Below are 26,857 nucleotides of genomic sequence, written 5' to 3'. Positions count from 1 at the left end.
GATATATAGAGATGTACACATGCTGTACAATAAGTGATTATTCACCCATTAGTGCTCAGAAGCAAAGACAATTTCGTCAATTCAAGTTCTATTTTGTCACTATAATAGCACCAACCACAGCACAGCACACTGCCCTGTATGTACACTGTGACTGTGACTGTCTCTTTGTGGCCAGCTTCTACCCCCTACCCCCCATCCAAAAAAAAAACCTCAGTTGTTTTGCACTGTGTTTGTGAAAGTGACTGTGGTCAAGTCAATGTGTCTTTGTGTGCGCTTAGAAGAAGTAATTGTTTCCATACAGATAATAGCCTTAAAAAATAGCCTATGTGCTAATATTGTTGACCTTTATGTTAATGTAGTTTATGCAGTACCTTTGAGACATGGGTGTAGTTTTGTTGGGTTGTCTTTCAGGTTGTGTCATTTGTAAAACGTGGCTGGTTTACCACTAACAACTGAACTCTGATCTTCATGAACATGAATATGCAAATCAAGTCCAAACAGATACATTCATATTTCTGACCATTAGGTGTGTTTATGTAGCGTACATGTACTTAAGTGTAAGGGTGTCTCTGCATTATTATTCATTTTCATTTACAGACAGTACATTAGTGCTGAGGACTACAAGGACACATAGAAGGTTTATGTAAATCTGTAAACACAAATTCAGAAACATATCCTTGATTGAGAATGGCATCGGTGATACTGCTCAGTATTTTAAATGATAATGTAGGTAAATATACGATACTTGCCGGTATATCACAATACAGAACTCAATTGAACTCAGAACATCTGCCTCACACCTAGCAGCATCTGGTCAATAGAATGGAGGAGAATTGGAGAAAATAATAGTGTGATTCAAATTGCTCTGTCACTTGCTATGTGGCCATTTATTGGCCGTCTGTTGATTACCAATCAAAACGATAAACAAACATGTTTACGTTTTTAACTGACCTGGGGGGTATTCATCGTACGTGGTTTAGTGACAAACCTGGATAAGTTAACTCCAAGTGGTAAACCTCCTAATAAAAGAACCCCCATTGGTTCATTCTCCTAGCAAAACAACGTCAGAGGGCTCTTCTATTAGGAGGTACTCTGAGTTAACTTATCCAGGTTTGTCACTAAACCACGTACGACGGATACCCCCCTGTGCTGTAGTGTGTAAAAGGTAATGTTTAAGCAGATATGTGGACACAAACTAACGTTAGTGTTCCCTATCGTAATCTGTCATCGTGATAAATTATGTAACGTTAGCTGTTGGGTGGCACTGAGTACTAGCTATGCTAGCTAGTTGGAGAATGGTTATTGCAGACATTGCCTCGACACTTTGAATGTAACATTACACAAGCAAAACATGAGCTTGAATGTAAACTGTAAATAATCCACAGTGTTGGTGGTTTCTTCATTTATTAAAAAAATACAGCAGATGAGTATCCATAAAGTGGGATAAAATGTTAATGCAAAACGTTAGTGCCCTATGTTTCTTAAGTTATGTTACCCTGTTAGGTGTTGGCTGAAGCTAGGTGAGTGGCCAACTTAGTTATCGTAGATATTGGGCTACATTGTCACTTTAAATGAACACAAGCAAAACATGAATCTGCATTTATATATGTGAAAATTACAGCAGGTGATCAGTAATATGTTTGGATTTCTCCGTTTCCTGCTCGCCCTGAAACATAAGCGATCAGTCCCATTAAAAAGGTAAAGGTGAGGTTTTTTGCAGATGCTTTTGTCCCAGGTGACTTTTAAAAACATCCTGCTTTGCTGGGTCTACTACAGGTCTACTGCTTGGAGAGCAGCAACGATATCCACTGTACCATCAGCACCATATTACCATGATATGCCACATACCAGACATTTTCTGATTAGCGGCTAGATATATAAATGTAATGGCGTGGTTGACATGATGGAATATAGAGCACTATGTAATCTTTGTTTGGCAGCTATGGCAGCTTCCATCAGTCAACCTGCTGTAACCTACAGCTGGCAGAGCGAGTAACGTCACAATGGACGACTGTTCCACCATTCATTTCAATGTGAAAATAGAGGGATGAAACAGGACAATAACAAAAGAATGACAGGGGGCACTGCAACCATTTCTACAAGATCACCGCCTGGGATCAGGATGGACATGCCAGAGTTAGAGCGGTGTCGATATCTCAAAAGCTCTTGGAGCAGAAACGGCGCCAATAAATGGATGAAAAAATAATGGTCAGAAGACTTAAGAAGAACGCAATCACACTAATATTAAAACTTAAGACTGGCAACGCTGTGTTATTGAGCAGTTATACTTATAGCTTTTCAAAGATTATATATTCAAAGATTATATATTTATTATATATTAAAGATTATTATATTGATATTATAACCAAGCAGGTTCAATATGAAGAACTGAAACAGGTGTTAATGTACCAGGTTCACATCAGGCGTACACTGGTATTTATTGCTTTTAACATGCTCTCCTAAAATCCTCTTTTTTTAATTAACCTTGGAATTTTGTGTAGTTTGTGCCCATTTCAACAAAGACAGCATGTGGACGAGGCAACCCTAAATATCAAACTTGGTGAAAGACATGTTGTTATAGTTGTAGAGACATTCATCGAAGGTTTCAGGAATTTTTCTTGTTGCCGTAAATCACCTGGATAGAACCATTAAACTTTAATATCCACTGCTCTATGCATTGCAAAGTAATCCCAGCATCTGCACCTCCATGGAGGAGAGCTGCATTTATTATGGTCCTTGCTGGCCTCACATGCTGTTTGGCTTTACTTACCCAGCACTGTAAATAAATATCTCAGCTTTCCCTTACTTGTGCTTCTGTTTACTTGCATTGTGCTGTTAAACGCATCTAATATGATACCTTTCTCTTGTGTTAAGAGGTATCTGGTGCTAGTTGTGCGCAGTTCTGCCTAGCTTTGTGCTATGTGATATTGTATTAATCTATTGGACACCATTATATAATATACTGCAGTGTGTTCATTTGTGTGTGTGTGTGTGTGTGTGTGTGTTGGGTGTAACACCCAGTAGTAACACACACACACACACACATACACACACACACACACACACACACACACACACACACACACACACACACACACACACACACACACACACACACACACACACACACACACACACACACACACACACACACACAGACAGGTAGGTAGGCCGGTCAAGTAGTATGAGAGCAGTGGGCTGGCAAGGTTGTGGAGCTTGAAGTTAATCTAGCAGGCATTACTTCAGCAAAAAATTGAGTGCTAGAGAGAGAGAGGGGGGGGGGGGTGAGAGAGGGTGAGATAAAAGAGCATATTATTAGCGGCACACTATATTTACAGGGGCAATGGTGGAGGAGGGGCCAGCTTGCCATTAGGAAGGCGTTGGCATTCGTCTTCATCTTCTGCATCCTGTCTGTGCCCCTGTCTGGCCTGTCATGTACAGACAGCTGCTGAGGACGCCGGCCCTGATACGGCCCAGGTCAGGGCCAGATTGTACTGAGCCTCGGTATCATACCCCCCTGCCAAGTAGCTACTGGAGCCTCAGTATCATACCCCCCTGCCAAGTAGCTACTGAAGACCCAGGGTTGGATCTAGACTCCATCTGTTGCATTCTGCTGCAGAGCCAGTAGATCCATAGAAAGACCCTGGATGTTTTCCCTGTCCTCAAAAAGGCAAGGCCAAGTTTACTTCTATAGCACATTTCATGCACATGGGTAATTCAACATGCTCTTTTTTAATAAATAATGCAAAAGGAACATCCAAAGGAAAGATAAAGACAGGTAATGAGATAGAAGTATGATGAAAAAAAAAGATTTAAGAACACAATTAAAAGGACAAACAAAGTCTTTAAAATACACTAAAAAGCATAATGAAAAGAACGTACAAAATACATCAAATTGAATAAAAACATGATTGAAGTAGCCCTGGCTGTGTGTCTATCTCTTGCGGAACACCGACTGGAGGCTCGAAGATCAATAATAGTTCTGGTAGTTCTATGAAAGCGTGGGCGTGGGGCAGAACTGGGCCGGGTCTGTTTGAGAGTCGCCTGCCTAGTGGGACTGCCCTCCAGCAGCTGCACCTACTCAATCCACTCAATTGGCTGCACTTGTACCTCAGTGTGAATATTATCCACTGATGTTGTCCATCTAGCGAGTGCCCATGTTATTGCTCGCTTTGGCATTCTCTCATGGTGCACAGGCTACACTGCACTGCACACACACACACACACACACACGCTACACTGCACTGCACACACACACACACACACACACACACGTATCCAACCAATTGTTAGTTGGTTATTTGGTAGCAATTTAATTAAAAATCATGGTTAGACAATCAAAACACTATCCAAAGCTATTTAACAAATATTTCACAAATGTATCCTCAACATATGGTCACCTAGCTGTTAGCTAATCTTGTTAAAGCACAACCCAAATCTAAACCAATTCGCTTTACTCGTTGCCAGCAGATTGTGCAAAGACAGCTTGTTGATTTTTTGTACAGAACCATCGGAATAAAATGGGACCTGCTAATTTCAGTGGTGCATAAAATTGGCTTCACGTTCAGTTCTTTGATGGTGGTAACATTTTAAACGCTCTGTACTCAGATGAGGCTTCAGATTATGCAGAGCACAGGCACTTTTTTTCTAAATCTCAGATCTTAAGGCAAAGTCAGGTCACAGCTCTTTAATGTCAGTTGTGCAGCTGCAATCCACAAAGACAGTGAAATTCTAACTTGCTTGTGTGATTCAAAGACTTGAATCACAAACAATTTTAAACACACTACAGTGTTGTAAAGCTTTTGACAATAAACCTGAAACTTGAACAATATGTACAAGAGTTCACATATTACACAAGACAACACACAAAACAAATGGCTGACACAAACACCCTGTGTGGGTTAATACACACATTAACGCACACTGTATACAGTGCACGAGAAAACACTGCTCATTGATGTCCCATTAATATCTCATTGTGATGGAGTTTTAGTCTGGTGCTTGGTGAACCATAAAGGACCACTGGCTGGCCTCAGGACTGTTTTATAGATCAGCCTCTTGATTCACCTTGGAGTAGTTCGCTGCTGCAGGAGTGGATGTTGAGATTTACGATTGTGGTGAAATTTTGCGGGGTTTGTGATCAATCTCTCTGTCAGAATTGATCTGCGTTCCCCCAAATGGGATGCTGTCAGTCACCTGCTTCCCGAGCTTTCCGAGCTTTCCGAGCCCGCTGAGCCATGAATTGCCTTCCCCGGGTATCACAGATGCTTCCGACTTCACTGCCAGGATTCTCGTCTCAGACAGCCTTTTCTGTGGTGACTTTCCATGCATCCACCGAGGGTCGTCCAAACTCCTTGACTTCTGGTCCCTGTCAGCAAAGAGTGCATTATTGAGCGCGCTTCACTTTTTAGCTGTCCATGCATTGTTCAAAATCTTGGTGATAACATGGATAAACAATGCCATCGGAAAATGAAGGATCACAACTTTACTAGTTTATGTGTGTGTGTGTATGTTTGTGTGTGTGTGTATGAGGTCCTGAATACTTTATAACCCTCTATATAATGTTTGTATAATGGTTTATGGATACTGGGTTCATAGAAAGTATAACCAAGTTTAGATTTTTTATGAACAATTTCTGACAGCAGTTTTACTCTATGGTCCTGTAGAAAGAGATCCTCCACCTAATGGGGATTTTGTGCCTTGAGTCTTCTTGTGGATTGAGTGTTTACCTACGCTGGCCGCTGAAAGGAGAGAAAAGAAAAGAAAAAAGGGTCCCTGTTGTCTGATGGTGGGATGTTTCTCCAGCCCATACAGAAATGCGGAAGTGCGGTTTTGAAATTGGTCACATCAGTCAACAGCCCAAAAGGTTTAGATTGGGGAAAACAATCACTCACCACCAGGTAAACAACACAGGCTAGACACCAGGCACAAACAAGTATGACAAAGTTCTATGGCTACGGCATCACGTAGCACAACACCATGGTGACCACATATCACACATATACAGTGGCATGCAAAGGTTTGGGTAAAATCTATGTTAGTGTGACTAGTTATCAATTCCAAGTCGAGACCCCTGTGGTGGAAAATATTGGTCTTGTTGTCGATATGCCTTTAAAGCTCTGAGTTTTTGTCCCAGACATAAAAAGAACACCCCCAGAAACCTTGAATCTTCTACATATATACTAAAAAAGAAACTAAAAGAAACTAAAAAAGAAATAGAAGATGAAGTAGAAGATGAAGCGATCTCCAAAAGGCAAACCGTTAAAGAAGAAACATTCTTTTCAAACATTGTAGGCAAGATTTGTGTTATTTTCATATATAAGTACAATTTTAGAATGATAAAGCGAAAAGGATCGCCATGTAAAGGTTTGGGCAACCCCAACAGATTTAAGCTCTCAGTTAACTTTGACCATGGTCTCAGACCTTAATTAGCTTGTTAGGGCTATGGCTTGTTCACAATCATCGTTCGGAAAGGCCAGGTGAAGCACTTTTCAAAGCTGTGTAATTGCCCTGACGCGTCAAATCCTTGTCTCAATAATCAGCAGCCATGGGCTCCTAAGCAGATGCCTAGGACCCTGAATATTAAAATAATTGATGTCCACCAAGCAGAAGAAGGCTATAACAAGATAGCAAAGCCTTTTCGGGTGGCCGTTTCCTCACTTCGTAATGTAATTAAGAAATGGCAGTTAACAGGAACGGCGGAGGTCAATTAGAGGTCAAGTAGAGGTCTGGAGGACCAAGCTTTCCAAGGGAACTGCTCGTAGGATTGCTGGAAAAACAAACCAAATCCCCCGAAAACCTTCAGGAAGAGTTAGCATACTCTGGAGTGGTGGGAACTGTGCAGCGACACCTGCACAAACATGAAAAGAACACCTCTCCAACTGTTAAGCACAGGGGTGGATCGATCATGCTTTGGGCTTGTCAAAGAAAAGCAAAAATCCACCAAACAACAAGTGAAAGACTGAATATAACATAATCAGTTAGACTGGCTACAAAAAGCATGTACAAGCTGTGATACCCACTAAAGGGGCTGTGATTAGTACAGACCATGCAGGGCGCCCAGACTTTTGACTCCAGGCCCTTTTCCCTGTTTTGTTATTTTGAAACTTTAAAAGAAGGAAATGAAAAAGTAATCTTGCTTAAAATATTAAAGAAATGTGTCATCTTTAACTTCATGCCTTTTAGAAATCAGGTCATCTTTTACTCCCTTATAATGCCTTGCCTATTCACAGTAACAGTAATTTTGAGAAAGAAACTTTGCCATGCTACCATATGTGTGCAGTATATTACGAAGACTTACAAAGAGAAAAGTTGTAGTTAAATTGGGTCTCATTAACCAAGCATTTGACTGTTTATGTCCGATTGATATGTGTAGACATTGCTGATGGATGTGACAGGTTTGAGGTGGAAATGGAGGTGAAAAGAATGCTCTGTAAAACGTGACGATGACACCATCGGCAATGCAGACAAAAAAATAGATCACTTTTGTCTAGAATCATGAATCCAATCTTCACTCCAGATTTTCACACCAACGCAACACTAGCGTTGCCACAAACCGCAAGGGCTTTTCCTTCAGATTACTACACATAAATACGCATAATTAAAGCAGGAAAGCTAGTGAACAGCTATCCAGCAGCTGACCATCACTGATCTGATGGTGGCCTGGGTGTGGGTGTGGGCCTGATTGGGCCTGATTGGGCCTGGGTGTGGGCCTGGGTGTGGGCCTGCTTGGGCCTGCTGCTAGCAGAGGAGGAGGGAGATGCAGGCATTGCAATATATCTTACAGATTTGGAGCCAAGGGGAGGGAGATAGGGGGGATCGTTTGATCTACCCCACAGGACAAGGTCTAAAAACTGTGTGAATTTTCTAAAGCAGAATTCGTCCTCTCGATTAATCATCTATGTGAAGGTCCACTTTGCAGATTTCCCAACCCCCACAACACATGCTCACAGACACACACACACACACACTGACACATATACACTCTAACACACACTCACACTGGCACACACTGGAACACCTTCTCAGCCCCTTATCCACTTACCACTTATGTAACTTGTCCACGTCCCCCGTCCTAGATGTTATAACCAGCTGCTGTTCACATGCATATTACAGGAGACAGGGTGGTCTTCAGGGTCTGGCAGGTGTCTCTGTGTTGGACATACAGCTCATTTAGCTCTGTGGATATCAATTCCACCCAGAAAAAAGTAACCAGTGAGATGATGTGAGACCTGACATGAGAACCAGTGAGGTGACGCGAGACCTAACCTGAGAACCAGTGAGATGACGTAAGACCTGACATGACAACCTGAACAAGAGATAGCTAAAGAGTGAATCTGCTGCAGAGCACTCATTAATGGCCAACAAGACGGCACACACACACAGAGAGTCCAGCCGGTGAGTGAGTTGTTTTTGTCCCGTCAGGAAAAGGTCAGCGTTTGAACAAGCTGTTGTGTACATGCTGCTAGGTGTATGGGCGTCATTTTCCCACCCTTACACAGGGCAAATGCATGTGTGAGATCTGAGCAAATACATGAGTCAGGCAATCTGTGATTTCCCTTCATCAATCATAGTACTCATTAGTAAGCTTAGATGGAGCTGAGTGTGGCTAGATGGGCAGTGGCTCTGGTGGTCTGGTGGTACTCAACAGGAGTTAGTGGTCTGGTGGTACTCAACAGGAGTTAGTGGTGTGAAAACATCTATTCAAGGACAACACACCTGAGATGGAATGTAGCAATGCAGCACTAAGGTTGAAGGCAAAGTCCTTGATTCTAATTCAATTTGAAATTTTTTTTTGCCAATTACAGTGACCTGTTCATCATGGTCCTCTAGCTGTCCATTGTGTATGTGTGTGTGTGTGTGTGTGTGTGTGTGTGTGTGTGTATGTGTGTGTGTGTTCTCAAAACAACGGAGCCACACACAGTCCCAGCCAATCAAGATATGGCTTGCTTGTAAAACTTTAAACTGATAAAAGCAAAAATCACTTTGTGGACATCCAGGCCCGAGCACTAGTTCAGTCAGTATCGCTTTCATCAAATTTATATTGATATTGGGCCGACTCATTGGCAATCTCAAGGCTGTACAGTTAGTTCTGTTCCGGACAAAATCCCCCTGCCCATCCATGCAGAGAGGAATGTCAGGAGCAGGGGGAGCGGAGAGGGGAAACCACCCCCAGGGGTAACAGAACACATCCAGCAGCAGCCATGACACAGCAATAATACTAAGACTAAAACAGAACTGCCATGGATCACGTGAAAACTGAGATTATAGTCATTGATAAATCTGTTTTTCAAGGGAGGATGATTAAGCATGAATTCATAATTAGTTAGGAAATGCAATATGCCATTGGTAATGTAGTTATGAGGAGAGTCAGATGCTGAGGAGGATATACAAGTCTGAAATCTGGAGAGAGAGAGAGAGAGATGGAGAAAGAGGGAGAGATACAGAGAGAGAGAGAGATGGAGATGAGAGATGGATAGAGAGAGAGAGAAAGAGAGAGAGAGAGATGGAGAAAGAGAGATGGAGAGAGAGAGATGTAGAGAGAGAGAAAGAGAGAGAGATGGAGAAAGAGAGAGAGATGGAGAGAGAGATGTGGAGAGAAAGAGAGAGAGATATGGAGAGAGAGAGAGAGGGGCAGGGAGAGATATGGAGAGAGAGAGAGCTATGGAGAGAGAGAGAGAGAGAGAGAGATGGAGAGTAAGAGTGAGAGATGGAGAGAGAGAGAGGTGGACCTGAGGCTGGAGGTGGGTGTGAAACTCAGCTTGCAGGCTTGGAATTGAGAGGCCGGTGAAGAATGAGGACGGGTCAGGGAGGTCCGGCCCTGATGTGTGTTGGACCTCCTTTGGCAGACAACATGAATCAGATGGGCTGTCAGCTGATTGCAGAGTCTGAGACGGATATGACCGGCATGAACCGGTTACGGAGGATATGTGTGGAATGAAGAGTTTCCAGAGATCTGGCTCCCGGGGAGAAAGATTATGTGAACTAAACAGTGGGTTTTTATTTATTTATTTTTTATATTTGTATTGTTAGTTGTATGGAATCTGTAGTTTGCTGAATAGTTATGGGCTATGCCCCAGTGGACATGCCCGAGCTCTCTCTCTCAGTGAACTCCAACAACATGGCAAATCAATGAAAATAAGGCAGGTTTGAAGAGTTGGACTTTGGAGGGGGTTATTTTTGCCTCCTCCATTGTTTTCTTATGATATTTATATATGAAATACTCAAGCATATGGTACAGTCCTTTCAATAGCAAAAAGGGGGCAGGCAGAGCTGGAAATGGTAACAGGGCCATCGAGTAGTATTTCATGAAGCACTGTGTCACTCTCCACTAGAGGTTAATTCAAGGTCTTTTTAAGTTTTACCTCAGGGCACTGATATCTCTCCACACCTCCCGAAGTCTGTTCAGTTATACTAATGTGAAAAATGTGTTAGTCCAGTGGAAGGTTATGTTTTAGTCTTTGAGAAGATGTGTATTGTTAGGGAGAAATATAGTAGAGGGAATGCAGACAAATATATAAAAATAGATCAGCATGGATTTTTAAAGTAACACTATGCAACAATTGGACACTTTTTGAGGTATGGTTTTATAGGCAACTAGTTTTGGTACCATCCTCAAATTCATTTTGATAGCATATGGTCACGTGAAGGACAGATGAACACCTCTGTCTTCCCCACTAGCCATCCAAGATATGCCCTATGTAGTTCTGTGTAACAGGCTGGAACCTGCTGCAAAAATGGAAGAAAAGCTTTCACACGCATGACATTGCCAGCTATACTGCCAAAAGACACGAGTTAGTGTGTTGGCAAGCTTCTATCAGTGTCAACTGGGCTGTTGGTGGTGTTTGCAAGGTTTTTGCATGCTTTTTAGGTAGTTAGCTTACTAGTTTTGGAACAGAACTCCGTATTGCCGCTTTAAGATGTTGTACATTGCACCGAGGAGCAGGTAATGCAGCTTTATTAATCCCACTCTATTCACAGTCACGTACAACATAGTAAAAAAAGTCTATAATTTGTTCTGTGAATCAGGCATTACATTCATTCTAGAACATTCTAAACATACTGTTGTTAGGGTACCTGCCAAAGTGGGAAGCATAAGTGCTTGATTGTTCGTGAAAAAACAGTGTGTATGTATAAAATGAGCAGATGAAGTATGAAGGACACAATTAGCAATGCAACCCTAATACAACATTCACTTTATGAAGATTAACTTCATGAACATCCACTGCGTTGGAGTAGCAGAAGGGATTGGCATCAGACAGTCTCCAGAATTGTTTTATTCCATTAGTCAGAAGCAATATGCCGACTAAAGATTCTCATTTATTTGAGTACAAAGAAAACACAAGTGAGAGGCAGTGGGAAACCAGCAGCCCTCTACATCAATAACCAATCATAATCAGTTTTAATAGGGGTGAGGGGTGCAGGGGAGGGGAGGGGGGCACTCATCTTTTGAGCCAATTAGTATCATCTCAGTGCATCACTGTCATAAGATTGTGTTCACCAATCACACTAAGATGAATGCTAATGGGGCCTGTTGGCTAGTAAGCTAGCATTGTGAATCTTAAGCGAAAGATTCTAAATGGGAAATGCTGGACTAGGCGAGATAAATCAGGATCAGTTGGTGTTGAAGAGATGTAATCTCAACACAGCTCTGGTTTGTTTGCTCTATTCAACCATTATTCCATTCAACTTTCTTCTCTGTGCGCGGGTCACTGTCAAGACCATCTACATGAATTCATACACATACCAAGGTCATATCCATCATCCACGCTAGACACACAGAAATGAAAAATGTCGTGCAGCCATGCAGGTAAATGTGATAAGGGCTATCTGATGAGTGGGTCTCATTGTCTTGATTAACTGACTGCAGATTCATCTGAATATATTACTTACAGTCCACTTACAGGGTTAGCCACATTTGGTAATTAGCTCCTCACTGGCCCAGGGGTAAGCATAAGCAATCAGGGCTCAGCTCTGCTGATGTGCGCAGTCATCCTATGGAGAGTTGCACTGGTGCAGTCTTAAAATCCAAGCCATTCAATCCCCCCCCCCCTAGCCCCCTACCCCCATTATATCCTGTGCTGCATAGGCCATTCCATACAGATTAAATAGATTAAATGTTTACCTGACATGGTTACCCCAAATGTCTCTGCAAATTATTTCTACACAATTTCCTCGCAGAAGTCGGAGCAACTGAGGGAATCCGTCCAAGTCAATCAGCCAGAGCTCCTCATTAATATGGATGAAGACGACTGTGGAACCCAATTATCTGGGAAGGATTTCAAACCACATTAGACAAATAACTGACTGCTGTCGCAAGGAAAAATGAATTGATTAGCTTCATTGCAATCTATATTTCAGTCATTTGGGTGGTCACCACCACGCTCATTTACAATTCACACATCAGTCTTGATTTCTCTTAATACATTTCTTTTCAAATTGCAATTTAATTTTTGGAGTACAAATAGGCCGTAAATCACATAATTGCAGCAATAAAAATAAAAGCTGTTGTATTGCTCTAGGCCTTTAAGCATTGTCAAGTGTACACATTCAAAAATGTATTTATTATTTAACTTTCATTTTACTAAACCACTTTTACTTAATCACTCCAGAAATGTGTGAGTGTATGTGTGCGTATATCTATCAACAGATCAACCTATATTATTATTTTTTTGTTTCATACATATATGTCATAATAACAACCAATTCAAATTCACCCATTGCTGAAGGCGTTATTTGTACTCCATATTTGTGGTAGATCAAACATTTCCACTCCAGCCGGCTTGAACAGCAGGTAGTACCCAAACTGGAGTGTCACATACTTAAGATCCATTTTTCCAAAGTAGTGGGAGAGATGCTTCCTGATGGTAAAGCTGTGTTTGCCCCTTGTGCAGCCACCAAACCCCCGCAGCTGTTCTGTCTTGCTTTATCTATAAGCTATTTCAGGACTGTCAGAGCAAATGAAGTGTGGCAGATTTTTTTGCAAGCCAAATGCTACATCTTCAAACAAACAAGACTGCTCCCCCTGCCAATAAGGGAAGAAGCATGCAGTTTTGCCTCAGCGAACCCACCTACCAGCTAAATCAGCTTGTTCTTATTCAGGTTGAATCCATCTCTTTTGTTATTGAGTTACTGTCTGGTGAAGTAAGCCTCATGCAGTAGTGTGTAGATGAGCAAACATCATGTAAAGAACAACACAGAATGCACCTATTATTTTATTATTATGAAGAAAAACCATGAAACGGGATAATTACAAATACACGGATCACCCATGCAAAGTCATTTTGATCACTGCCTTTACAGACTACCACTCAACCAATCGACTGATTGCTGTTCAACTAATGCTCTGTGCCATCTTGCTTATTACCATGCTTTCTAATGTATCCACCCTGTAAACATTTCATTTTCGATGGAATTAGTTGAACTTAAAATAATAAATTACAACGATAAGCAGGTCAGCCGTGGTTTGTTGAACAGGCTCATCCAAAGAGAGAGAGAGAGAGAGAGAGAGAGCAAAAGAGAGTGAGAGATTTATTGAACATCCCAAACAGCATTATCACAAGCACATTATATCACCCCCACCCACATGCTCAGACAATTAATTAAGCTCTGTGGAGTTAATGGCAACTGGCTAATATCTATCCACATCCCATAATTCTGGGTTTGGGACCTGGGCCCTGGTTTTCCCGTATCCATGGTAGCTGCAGAGTGGTGGAAACAGATTAGGCTCAGAGTTGACCCCGATCGTCTGATCTTTTGTGGTCACATCTGTTCTCATATCTGCTCCCAGGTCTCAGATGTTATGTGGACGACTCCCCAGTTACCTCGCGGAGACATTTATTTGCTCTCGCGTCTGTACATAATTCTCATGTGTTTGCGGTGACAGACAGATGAAACACTGTCGGAAATGCATCCAGTATTGGTTTCGACTGAGACTGCTGCCATCCTTTATGTTGTGTATGCAGCTTTTAGTCTGTATGTCTATCACATCTGCCATTGGTATGAAGCCAGCCTTGACTCACTTAGGCGAGGTGTTACCACTGCATTGGCTTATATATGATTTTTTTGGGGGAGTTTCTGTGTTCGACGTGCACAAGTGCTTTGAAAAATAAAAAATAAAAACACAAAAGTAATTTTTCATAATGAATATTTATAAGAGGACAAAAGGATGAACTGAGAAGGTGATTTAGCAGAGCTTTGCAACTGATGAATTGAGAAGTATTGCCTGCACAACAGTTTCACACGGTCTGTAATGGCATCGGAAGACCGCATGCATTTGTAATGTGAGCAGGGGGATATCCATGGTCGATCCTAATGCCTGATTAGAGGTGCAATGTTGGCTTGTGTTGATCAATGAGCGCACCATGGCTCTCTCATCTCTTCACAATGCAGACTCACTCCAAACAACATGTAGCCCATACTCTGCAGATCTGTGTCACGATCACAACAGAGCATGCCTAATTGCATGGCGCCAGAGGGGACACTTACTAGCATTGTGCTGACCGTATGCCTGGGTACCACATTATGGATGGCAGTCTGAAGGTTCAGCGCTCACTTCCTCGTGTATTCCTGAGACACAGTTTAATAATTTATGAGCTACAGTGCCGCGGTTCATTTTCTCCGAGGTTCTACACAGATCCATAACCTTGGTCTTGCAGCATGGGAATGGAGAGCAAATGGTTTTCAAGAGAATTAAAGAAAAAGCAGATAGTTTTCAAGACAATTAAAGAAAAAGTTTTTCCATTGTCATCCAGAGCCCCCTCATTTTTGCAGTGAAAATAATGAACAAAAAAAGAGTGTTTACACCCTCTTGCACTGCAGCTTTTTTTCGAGTAAGACATGACCTTTGCTGAAAAGCAGTGATGTTTGATAGTGCTTCTTAAAAATTATGTTCACAGACCTTTTGGCTGAAGTGGGCATGAGTTGAAAATGTCAAGGTGAAGGGCTTCATCGGGTCAGCCAGTGCAATTCTGTTGCACTGAGAAGTGAATTCATCAAAGTAAGATGCATCCCAAAAGAGAACGAAAGGTCTAAAGAACTGTTTTAGTTTAAATCTAATCAAGTCCATTTTGTAGTATCTACTCAAACAGCCATTAAAGCTAGTACAGCACTGTAATGATATATCTCTGTTAGTCTTCGTCAGGAAGGATATTTACTAAACAAGACTAAAGAGAAATGCCTGACAGTGTTCATTTGTATACAAATCACACACTTAACAAAGATGAATATATAAATAAAACAACTCAAATAAATAGATAAAGAAAGAAAGAAAGAAAGAAAGAAAGAAAGAAAAAGAAAGAAAGAAAGTGGTACATAAATGACAGGAACATGTCATTGGCAGAAGGTCCTGGTGAGGCAGGCTGGATGATGTAGTCCTGAGTGGTCACCTCCTGACCTGTGTGTCAGCGTGAGGGATTGCAGGATCCTCCTAGGAGGGGTGATCTCACTACATCATTCGCCCGACGGCTCAGCGACTTCCCTTACCACACGTGACACAGAGGGAGAGGTACCCACTGAGTCGGATGGGAATCAAAGATACCTCTTGTGGTGGATAGGAATCACAGACACATGGTATAGAGAGGTACCTCTTCTGCTGACAAGGACTCAGAAATAAGTATAAGCCAAAGGCAAGTATAAGCCAAAGTAGAAGACAAAAGCAGCAAAGTAAATATTGATTACAATTGCAGCAGCATCATCATATCATGGTCGTCATCATTGTCGTCACTGTCACCTTTGAGTTGTTATGTTTCCTTGCCTGCATATTGATAAGGAAGCCTTTTGCCATTTTTGATAGAAAGATGTACTATTATTGTTGGATAGCAGTCAGAGACAACATGAAGGTGAACAACAGCAAAGTTAATAATGAAAATTGGAATCGTCGTCATCAGCGTGACCTTTGAGTTATGTTTCAAAGGAGGCTTTTTGCCGAGCAGAATGTTCTAGAGAGGCATCTTTTGTTTTGGATAGGAATTAAAGATGCATGTTCTGGAGAGCAACCTTTTTGTGTGAGAGAGGAATAAAAGACAAATGTAGGCAAGCAACCCAAAAGATAATAATGACAATTTGTCATCGTCAACAGATTGTTGTAATCAGCACTGCCTTTCAATTGTTATGTTTTTTTCCTACAACAAGGACATTCAAACCGTGAAGCTCAAACCAGGCATTGCAGTGAGGTGGAACTGTGAATCATGCGAGAACTTTAATTTCTATTAATTTATAGACTAAATTGTGAATGCCTGCAGGAGTATGAGTAGGAGTGTATGTGTGTGTGTGTGTGTGTGTGTGTGTGTGTGTCTACGATTGTCTGTGTCTGTGTCTGTGTCTGTGTCTGTGTCTGTGTCTGTGTCTGTGTCTGTGTCTGTGTGTGTGTGTGTGTCTGTGTCTGTGTCTGTGTCTGTGTCTGTGTCTGTGTCTGTGTCTGTGTCTGTGTCTGTGTCTGTGTCTGTGTGGTGGTGTGGGCAGGGGGAACATACAACAGAGATAATCTATGACTGTAAGAGCGAAAGGGTCAATGATGTTTTTTCTCCGTAGAGTGCATTGGACTCATTTGTCTGCCTAAGGGGTGGCACATTTGTCCTGCAAATAATAGAATGCCTCCAGACCGTGTCCGTACATCAGATAAAATTAGCTCCGGACCAAGGACGAGCTCTTCCACCTTCATAAACCTCCAGAAGCTACTGTCTTCCAGATAAACTTTTAACACTTTTTTCTTCCCACCCAAAAACTTTTCATGGTACTTGAAAAGGAGATGCATAATTCATTTACTTTTTAGGGCTTTCCTCAAGACTAAACCTTTTTGCAATCTGGCGATACAGTACGCAGGAGCTGAATTGCCATGACTGAATATAGACTGAACAGAATCATGAATTTTAACATGGGTAGTCTATCACCGACAGCATCATCATCACAAGTTTCTCAGAGGGCCCCCGCGCTCCGAGACCAAATGTTTACCAGAGGTTTGTCAGCCACGAGGCACCACTTTATTCAGTCATGAAATTGGTATTCGAACTGCCTTTCTCCGAGGCCCCTGAGCTTATGCAGTTGTATATTTACTGATAGCTGCTTGTGGATTTGTGAAATTGCTCTTTTTGTCATCGCCCAATGAAAAAAACACAGGAGAGCACAAGGACAAGAGAGATCCATTGTTATGATGGGTTCTATAGTGTGTGTGTGTGTGTGTGCGTGTGTGCCTGCTTATCCATATGGACGTACGGTATGTGTCTGTCAGTGTTTATGTGTGTGTGTGGTGTTACATGCATCGATATGATGCCAAATATTTGCTGCATAATTATGATTTCCACACTTACTGTTCATTTGGTGCCCTTTCATCGTAACAGGTCACTCTTTCTGAGATGAAGGCCTGCGAGGTCTCTTGGAAAGTGAGGTGTGTCAAAACCCAGCAGATAGCATCGCTGATGTGTGAAGATAAGGCCGCCACAGCCAGCACTGCGCCCTGCGCCCCACTTGACTCCGCAGTGTGTGTCTTTGGCTTCAGGAGTTTCACACATCAGGCGGAAGTGCAGAGGCGAACAGAGTCAAATTCACAGCGAAGACTGGCATTAATACTTTATCAGGACCCGTTCATTTAAAAAAAAAAAAAGTGGTTGATTTCTCTCAACCGTTTCAAAGAGCTTTTGCTCCCACATTAACTATAGAATTTTCTTTCTTTTTTTTTGGTTGTTTTTGCACAGAAGAGCATCTTTGAATGCCTCTCACACACAGGAGTGAGGGTTCATATCTGACTCAGATTTGCCTGGTTATTAATAGTACGGAGATCATGTGGTGTTTAATCTGCCGCGGAGCTAGATGACAGTTTCTTGGATCACGGAGTAATTCCCTGTGTATTGGAGGTGGTTTGAGCGTGGCATAAAAATCGCACTAAACATGGGCTTAGGCAATTTAGACTGGAGGGAGAAAAAAAAATACTTGTTACTTGTTTCCAGCTTTGTAAATATAGTCCATGAATATGTGCCTTTAAAATGTATTGTGTGCATGAATTATTCATTTGAGTATTATGTAAATTTCGGAGGGGAAGACAGGATGTGGATGTGGATGGGTTTGCCACAATAGGGAGCGAGAGAAGAGGGAAGAGAGAGGAGGCAAAGATCAACTGCAGCCTTGATCATTTAAAGATACCATTGCCCAAGCAATGCATCTTTAAATAAATAAAATCAAGTCTTTGCTGGGGCAGGGAACATATTGACTATCCATATCATCCTTGTTTTCCTATTGTTCGCTATTTTGTTCCATTTCTCCCTCCTTCAAACAGATGGGGCATTTTCTGTCTTTCCTCAAGGCTGTGCCTAACTGGATGAATACATTGGCGTTTGAGTGCTCAATTTGTTGCCACTGTAAATGCCATGGTCTGGCTCATGCCTGTACCTGCCGTCTCTAAACGTGGGTTGCCTGATCATTCAAAACCAGCAAATTGGCTAATTGAAATTCAAAGCATTACAGTTGGCCTTTAAAGTTTTTTTTTACCATATGATCATATGGGCATTATAATTAAGAGGTAAAAGTCGATTCGAGTTTACATTTATTCTTCATCGTGTTCACTTATACGTATATATTTGTAACAAGACCACAGTAAAGTGATTGATTTTGGAATTTATCACACTAACATTTTGTCTGTACCTTGAAGAGGCTTGTAGAGAAGCGTCCTTGCTCTCTCTCTCTCTCTCTCTCTCTCCCTCTCTCTCGCTCTCTCTCTCAGTCTCAATGTGTGAGTGAGTACTTGGTGGACTTTGCCAAAAACCCAATGATTTACTTAGGAAACTACGATTTTTGTAAAACATATGGAATGCTACGTGCCCCGCCATCATAATACGAAAGAGGGTGTTTTATTCAGTGTTCAGTTGAGTAAAGGGGACACAGAGTCACTACCATGCTGGGTGTAGCGCTCCCACTGCCTCTGATGCGGCCCCGTTTCAGCAGAGCGATCCATAGTGTCATGTTGTTCTGTAAACCTCACAGCGTCCCTCTCTCTCCCCTGCGATCAGTGAGCTGGCAGTCTGAAAGGATCTGAATCAGGGCCTGACATCGCAGAGCAGTGCTATTTTGCTTGCTTGTGTGTGTTTTGATTTTGACTGAAGATATACTGGTGATGCTACAAGAGCTTATTTGCTATGAGGGAGGGCTTGCCAGTGTACTCAGCTATTCTTGCTATTCACATGTTGAAAATACAAAAATATACAAATATTAAATTACAGTTGGCAGATTTTTGTCAGTGAAAAAAAAGGTGTTTAAAAGCGGTTCTGTGTTATTCCTTTGCATTTTATGTCGCTGGATCTTTGCTGGCATTTTAGTGCACTTGTTTACATTTCCCAGTAATTTAAGAAGCACAATAAAACACCTGAAAAAGCTCAAATTTAAGAAGCACAATAAAAATCCTGAAAAAGCAGAACAAACTCCAGAGACTGCAGGGAGATGGCTTAGCAATTATGCCTGCAGCATTACATCACCATCATAGGTTTATTTCCATTTTTTGACAAAAGCTGCAAACTGCACCTTTAAGAGCCAAACATCTTAACTTCAGAGGATAGATGAGCTGTTATGCAGGGGCATTTTTCCAGGAAATATAGGCAGCTTAACCTCACTGAAACTAAAGTTCACGGCAAGCAGAAATAGAGTATTATTTGTATGCGCGTGTAAGTGTGTGTGTGTGTGTGTGTGCGTGTGTGTTAGTGTTTGTGGGCACATATTCTATTATATGCCAGCTCATCAATTTTCCAATGAAATTGGAAACTAGCTTTTCAAGGTGTTCTTCAGAAATTGAGTTATTTGTAACATTTCATGCTATTTTTTTTTTTACTTGTGGTGGGATTTGTTACAAATGGCATCAGTCCGTGTAGTGAGTTCAATTTAATTTCTCTTTTTTTCTCTGCTCTTCTCTTCTTTCTTTCTTTCCTTTTTCTTTTTCTCATGTCATCCTTTATTTCCCTCTCTCCCTCCCTCTCTTTCTTTTCTTCCCTCCTTCCCTCTTTCTGGGCCATTGGCACAGCTCTCTCCATGTGAAGGAGAGAGGGCATCTCCGCTGGCTGTGCGATCCCTCTCGGGACACTCCTGAGTCATGACCCACATCGTTTAGCTGCTGTAGTATGCTGGGCGCTGCAGGTCAGCACAGACAGGGTAGACCTCTGAAGGAGAACGATTCAGTCTAACAAGTGTGCAGCCTAATGGTTGCAACTGTGCTTTTGAGAGTTTCATTAGAGAGTAACAGTAGTAGAGCAGCAGTAGTAACACTTTATTTGGAGTTTCATTAGAGAGTAACAGTAGTGGAACAGCAGTAGTAACACTTGATTTGGATAGGCCACCTACAGAGACTCTACAAATGGCTTGTGGCTCAGTCTTTCTAATTGTTCAGTGGACATCATCTTAACCAACCCCAACCCCCAACCCTAACCCTAACCATACATTGTAGTTAACAGAGTTTCAACAGATAGTTTCTTTTTAATCTGAGCATCTGTAGATGGTCAATAGGAGACCATCCAAATAAAGTGTGACCAATGAAGTTAGTATTTGATCTAGCTAGTGGTATTTTGTGGTAATACAGTAAAATAAACTGGAACTCAAACTGGACAATATAGGTGTGCCAATGTCAAGAGTTAAAAGTTGTTCTAAAGACTGCACAGTCATCAGGAATTCAACAAAGCTGAGGTAGAATAAGTAAGGGATTATGGCCTTTGAGGCGGAGGCAGAAAACTCTACAATGCTAAGCATAATGGGACATTTTGCAGGTCGTTATCTCGCTTATACCCTGGTTGCTACACATGTAGTTAGGCAACCTGATTCGTTTTTAGTGATACATACTTTCTTAAGTCACGGACAAGTATAACATTGGATAGCTTGGTTGGTTAAAGTTGATTCCATTGTTGCTAAGCCTGACTCCATTAGCTTGCTAGCTAAATTATATTCTGATTATATACTTGTTAGCCTGCCAGCTTGCTAATTCGTCAGATAACACTTACTATTTAACCACAAAATTCATCACGTTTACACCACTAGACAAAATGAGAGAATAGACCTTTTCCCTAATAGAGGTTTCCAAGCCAGATTCACTTGTTTAAAGTAAAAATATATATATGAAATCTATTGAATTGCATTTCTTCATATGTCACAATATGCATTATAGGTCTCAGGAAATGTACCCCTTTAATTGTGTGACAAAAAAATTAAGAAAAATAAAGAAATAATTTGTCTAATCGATGAAATATGTGCACAAGAAAGCAGAGCAACAGCAAAACATACTTGAGGTGACCATCTTAGTCAATGTGGAGCTTGTTGAGGATATGATTCATGACTCTGACTTTTAAATTAAATTGACCTCTTTAGCTTTTCATGAAGTCTCATTAGCCAACATTTGCATTGGCCTTAATGGCGTGTTAGAATTCCATTACGTGTGCGATCATCCTTCTTTACTGACAGTGTGTTTAAAGATGATTTTGGGCAGTGGTAAAGATCTGATATCTGCTCACAGCTCAGTTTCACCATTATTATGGGATGTTGATTGGTATAGTCCAGTGTGTAGGGGGACTATGCCTACTGTACAGAGAACCTCACCTTATTCCTCAGGTAAATTGATTGAATTCTGATTACTTCTGTAATGCAAATACAAACACATTTTGGGGTAACCCTTCAATAAAATAATCAATAAAATGGACATTATTATATTCTAGTTATACATACAGTATAATACAGTAACTATCAGTTATATTGATACATACTGTACTTATGTATACCCTAGCCCCATTCTACTTCCAATCCTACCCCTAAACCTAGTCAATTCTAATGCAAAGTATCAATTAGCTGTTACCCAATATTATGCTATATGTAAAGTCAATTTATTAATTAATTATTTAGTTAAAATGTAACAAGACCACAGCGTTGCGATTCATTTTGGAATTTATCACAGTGGCATTTTGTCTGTAACTCTGAAAAACTCGAGGCTTGTAGAGAGGCGTCCCTGTTTCCTCGTAGTCCTTCCACATGAATTATAAGTGATGAGATCTTCTGAATATCTAATGATTGCTGTGAGTCAGTTATATCTCTCTTTCTCTTTCTCTCTCTCTCCCTCCTCCTCTCTCTCTTTCTCTCCCTCTCCTATCTGAACTCATTAACATGGATTGAGGTTTTGTAGAAGGAAAGAGAACTGAGTGGGGTTGAATGAGTGAAGTAAATGTATATATCATGAACAGCAATCTATATCTATACACTACCCACTGTCCACACTGGTCCTGGGAAACTGTCTTTAGAGCTTGTTTAGTTGTGAGGTGTCCTTGCTCCCAGGTGAAATTATATTTCAAATGTACACCCATAGACAGTTATCAAGGTAAGGGTAAGGTATTACATAAAGTGTTATAAACATACGTTTCACAGATTTTTTTTATCTTTCGTGTTTAATTGCTTCTTGAAGTCTGCATTCAAAGTGGCTTTTTTGCCAAGGCCACAGAAAAGCTCTGACTAAACTGATGTTATTATTGTGTGACAGCAATCAGGAGACAACACAAAATAGGCCATCATTTCTAATTCAGAGCCCTTCTACATCATTAAGTAGCTGTCACTGATCATTTGTATTTGGATCTTCTTCATGTGGAGTATTTGTCGTTGTTGATAACTGTTTGTTGTACGTCCCCAAACTGGGCCTTCTGAAACGCAGGGCCTCATTTCCTTACTTCAGTTTCTCATAGTTTGTGGATGGTGGTGTTGTAAAACTTTTACTTACTAAACTAACTAAATGTTTTATGTCTGTGCTGTATTAGATCTAGTAATCTTTCCTAACATCAGGAGGCTCTCTTAAATAACCTAAATAGGTGACTATATTTTAAATGAGTGCATGTTCAAAATAAATGTCAATCAGCACAAATCAACATCAATTGACAGCATAAATCAAGGCACAACAAAAATCCATGCAAGGCCTGGCCTGACAGACCAATTGTTTGTTGAAAGAAAACATGCACAATATTACTAGTGGGATCTGAAAAATAATATCATCATATGGCCACATGAAGTATGTCATCATCATACCAGACAAATGCTTTCATTTTAAAACAGCAACCAATCAAAGATGGAAATAAGTCACTTGACAATGGGGGGACATCATTTGTTGTATGCACACATAGCTCTGTCAGCTTGCATCAAGTAGAAATAGCTTGACATGAAATTGCAATTAAAAACAGCTCTGACTAAAACAGGGCAGGCCAGCGTATGAGTTCACTAGTGTAAGGTCAGCGGGGACGTTTCCAACCACAGGGTGCCCACCTTTAGCCCGCTTCATTTAATGTTGACGTTTTGTTTATATTCAAACTGAAGTAGGACTAACTAAAAGTTGTAACCTACATTGTTTCAGTCAAAACTCCACGTTTGGAAGCTGTTGAGCGAGAGAGACATAGTCATTGTGCATGACTTGTGTAACAGGTTTGGACCACATTTTTTTTGTGCTACAGAGCTATTTCCGAAAATGAGAAATGCTGACTACAGGAAATTCTTTCAAATCACCTGCATGAGATTGAGGCTCAAGTCAATGTATTCACACAGCTTTTTCCTCAATGACTTTTCCCCAATGACTCACGTGTTGACATTGTACGTGTATCGAAATAGCTCTTTAGATACTCTGCTTTGTATTCTACCAGAGATACCTTTTTGCTGTTACAATGCTTAACAGGTGTAAAACATGTATTCTGCTAGACAAAGATACAGAGAAGAAGACAATGAGCCCAATAGGACAAAAACTGTTTGAAACACAGTGACCAGTAGCAACAAATCCATGTGTCAGTGTGAGCATGCACTGCATTCTAAATGCAACCCTGCACTTCAAAGCAGACTGATGAAAAAGTGCTTTGGATTTGATATTGGTTTTAGCTGTCTTTGCCGTGAGTCTTCCACTGATGTTGTTTTGGGGGTGAAAAAAAGCCCTTCAGCATGAAAGGAGAAAATCTCACTTTGTAAATAAAAGATTAGTGTGCCTGTGTCTGAAATCCACTCAATTGATTGTCAAGCGCAGGGGCCTTAAAAAGGTTCCACCTGATCACCATATGGCAACCTTTTATAACTTCACCAAAACCAAACCGAATGAGGTTTGCGAGTTGTCTGTAGTCGATTGTAAACTCATGGTGATACCTGCGGCTTTATGTCAGCTTTATTTATGATTGTGTTGTGATAATCTTCAGTCCCACAGTAGATACTATACATTCATACTGACTAGCTATAGTTTGCAAGTTCTTGAAAACACAATCATTCATCCAATGTGGGAAGGATGATTATCCTTATTGGTACATGTATGTTCTGCTTACTGTTAAAACCAGAATCCCTCCTTTGATTTGGTTAAGGTCAACTGTGAAAAACTTATACTGCCTGGGTAGATTGTCATGGAAACATACATTTAATCCGTGTTATAATTAAGTCTTAATTACTTCACTCTGAAAGCAATCAATCCCAATTGATTAACAAAGTTATTCAGTTTTGACAATATTGCCATTGATTGGTGTGGCATTGATACGATTGGTGTATCGTGTTGACTTGAAGTAAAGCAGAGAATCTTTGACCCATCAAAAGAAACATCATTTCAACTGTGTGTGAAAATAAACAGCCTCAGTTTCACTTATTTTGGAGGGAGATCCTTATGGGGCTAAAACAGAGTCTTTGAGTTTGGCAGAATGTCTGTTTTAGCTCCATAGATCCTTTGGGTGCTGTACGCTCGCACCAGGGGCGGACTGGGGGAAAAAAGTGGCCCGGGAGTTACTGTCAGACCGGCCCACTCAATACACAGCGCGCGCCCCACTCAGTACACGGCGCGCTGCCCACTCAATACACGGCGCGTTGCCCATTCAATGCATCGCACGTATCGACCAGTCAGTGGCCTACTTGGAAAAATACCCATACACTTAACATTATTTTGGATGATTACAAATAAATTACATCATTTATGTTTTTTTTTAAAAATAACATTTGGATCCACCAATTTGCCTGGGTGGACACATGGAATAAAATTATACTGGCTATTGTAACACTCCAAGGTAGGTATAGTTTGCTAGATGAATAGGCTTAACTCTGGGCTAGTATCAGATGGTTATACGTATAACTACAGAACATTAAGGAATTAATATCCACACAATAAAGAAACTGGAATCAGAGGGTAGAATTAGTATGAACTATATTGTAGAAATGAACAGAATAGAACACACGATGGGGTGTGAACATCAGTGGTATCAGTAGTGTTGCATGCTGGGTGTGTGATTGTGTGTGTGTGTGTGTAGGGGTGTTGAAGGTGCATAACAAAACAATAAGTTAAGTAACAGAACCTAAACTAACTCTGCTGGCCCGGGTGCATTATAGTCACATGATAATAAAAAACAATATCAGTATGACCTCACTATCTAATCTAGAAAACATATTAACATTGTTTATAATGTTAGTGTTGTGTGTAACACGGTGATCTTAGCATAACAAGCTAGCTGGTTACCTTATTTTACATAAGTTATTAGAAATTATAAGATTGCCCTCTTTACAACTACCACCATGGATAGCTTGCTCATCAATTGTAAACAAGTGACTACGGCTAACATTTTTAATTAGATCATCTCGATGATGACAACAGCGCCAGCTTGCTCAATTTTGGACATTTATCTACCTAACATTAGCTAGGCTAGTTGGTAGTGAACGTTACCTCATCTGTGAAAAGCAAGCTAACATTGGCCAAGTCAACGCCACAACTTACCTTGTATCACTGTCACTGTCACTGTCACGCGAAATAACAGTCGTAAATGGCCCAGAGTTTTCTTAAATGCAAATCCTCAAAACTACCAGATGCCCCACGGGCTGCTCGTGTTAGAAGGGCTGACGGCACACGTCACTACGGTTGCGTGCCCTGGCGGGGCGTGTATGCAAATCCAGGTGCGTTTAATTTAAGAATCCTCATCCTCAATCCGCACAGCTGAGAACACTTCGGCTGTGTAAGAACCCATTTTCAGGTGTTCATTAATAAGGTGGAGATCGTTTCTTACGTTGAATTTCTGAAGTCTGTAAGAACACATTTCAGAAGACACTTCAGAACATTTTCGAAAAATAGGCACCATGAGTGTGAATACAGATCGCGAGGAGGAGTATAAAAATCAGTCAGTGATTTAATCAATACAGTTAAAAGAGGAAATTATACGTGTTCTGAGTAGTATGGAAAAGCGGTGTAAGTGGAAAGGCCAGTCAGTGATGGGTATGGGCAGGTATTTTGGACCATCCCAACCTCGTCGGCCCACCGGGGATTCCCCCGGTGTCCCCGATGGCCAGTCCGCCCCTGGCTCGCACTGTTGAGATGGATGTGCAATTCTGTTGCTTTCTATCAATTAATTATCTGTTGGCTACAAAATATTACATAGTGTATTTTTTAAACCATTAATATATAAATACTAAACTGTAAGCAACCTGCTGCAGTCATTGTATCTACGATGTTTTATGAATAGTTTTATAATATCCCTGCCAAATGTCCAATGGCACAGTTACCCTGACATCTATTAAAATGGCTGGAGTCCTTTATTCATTGATGTTTAAATCAAAGCTATACCTAACTGACTTCATTTCTTTCTCTCAGAAGTACATTTCTGCTTTTATATGTGTACACACACATTCCTTACACTTTGAAAACTTCAGCAAAGTCTATCCGCAGTGTCACTAAAGCGGTCTCTCCGGATATCTTACTTCTATTTAAAACACGCTCCTGTGGCACGGGCGACGCGGGGAGACTATATAATTAAGCCGTCTTTTCTCCGCCACCTCTGGAGCCTCGGAGTCGCACTGACAGTCTTTCCCCCTCCAGGTAGGCTGTCTGAGTCTAAGTTGCTAATTTCAACCGATATCATGAGCTACTGAA

General features: G+C 41.1%; 1 protein-coding gene across 2 annotated transcripts in view; it reads left to right on the top strand.

Annotated features, from left to right (window-relative positions):
• opcml (opioid binding protein/cell adhesion molecule-like) overlaps window positions 1-26,857 on the top strand; it is a 102,580-nt gene that overhangs the window by 32,956 nt on the left and 42,767 nt on the right. The window lies entirely within an intron of this gene.

This window comes from Clupea harengus, chromosome 8 (genome assembly GCF_900700415.2).
Source record: "Clupea harengus chromosome 8, Ch_v2.0.2, whole genome shotgun sequence".
In the NCBI taxonomy this organism is placed as follows: domain Eukaryota; kingdom Metazoa; phylum Chordata; class Actinopteri; order Clupeiformes; family Clupeidae; genus Clupea; species Clupea harengus.
The sequence above is the reverse complement of the archived record's forward strand: the minus strand, read 5'-3'. Positions and strand labels throughout refer to the sequence as shown.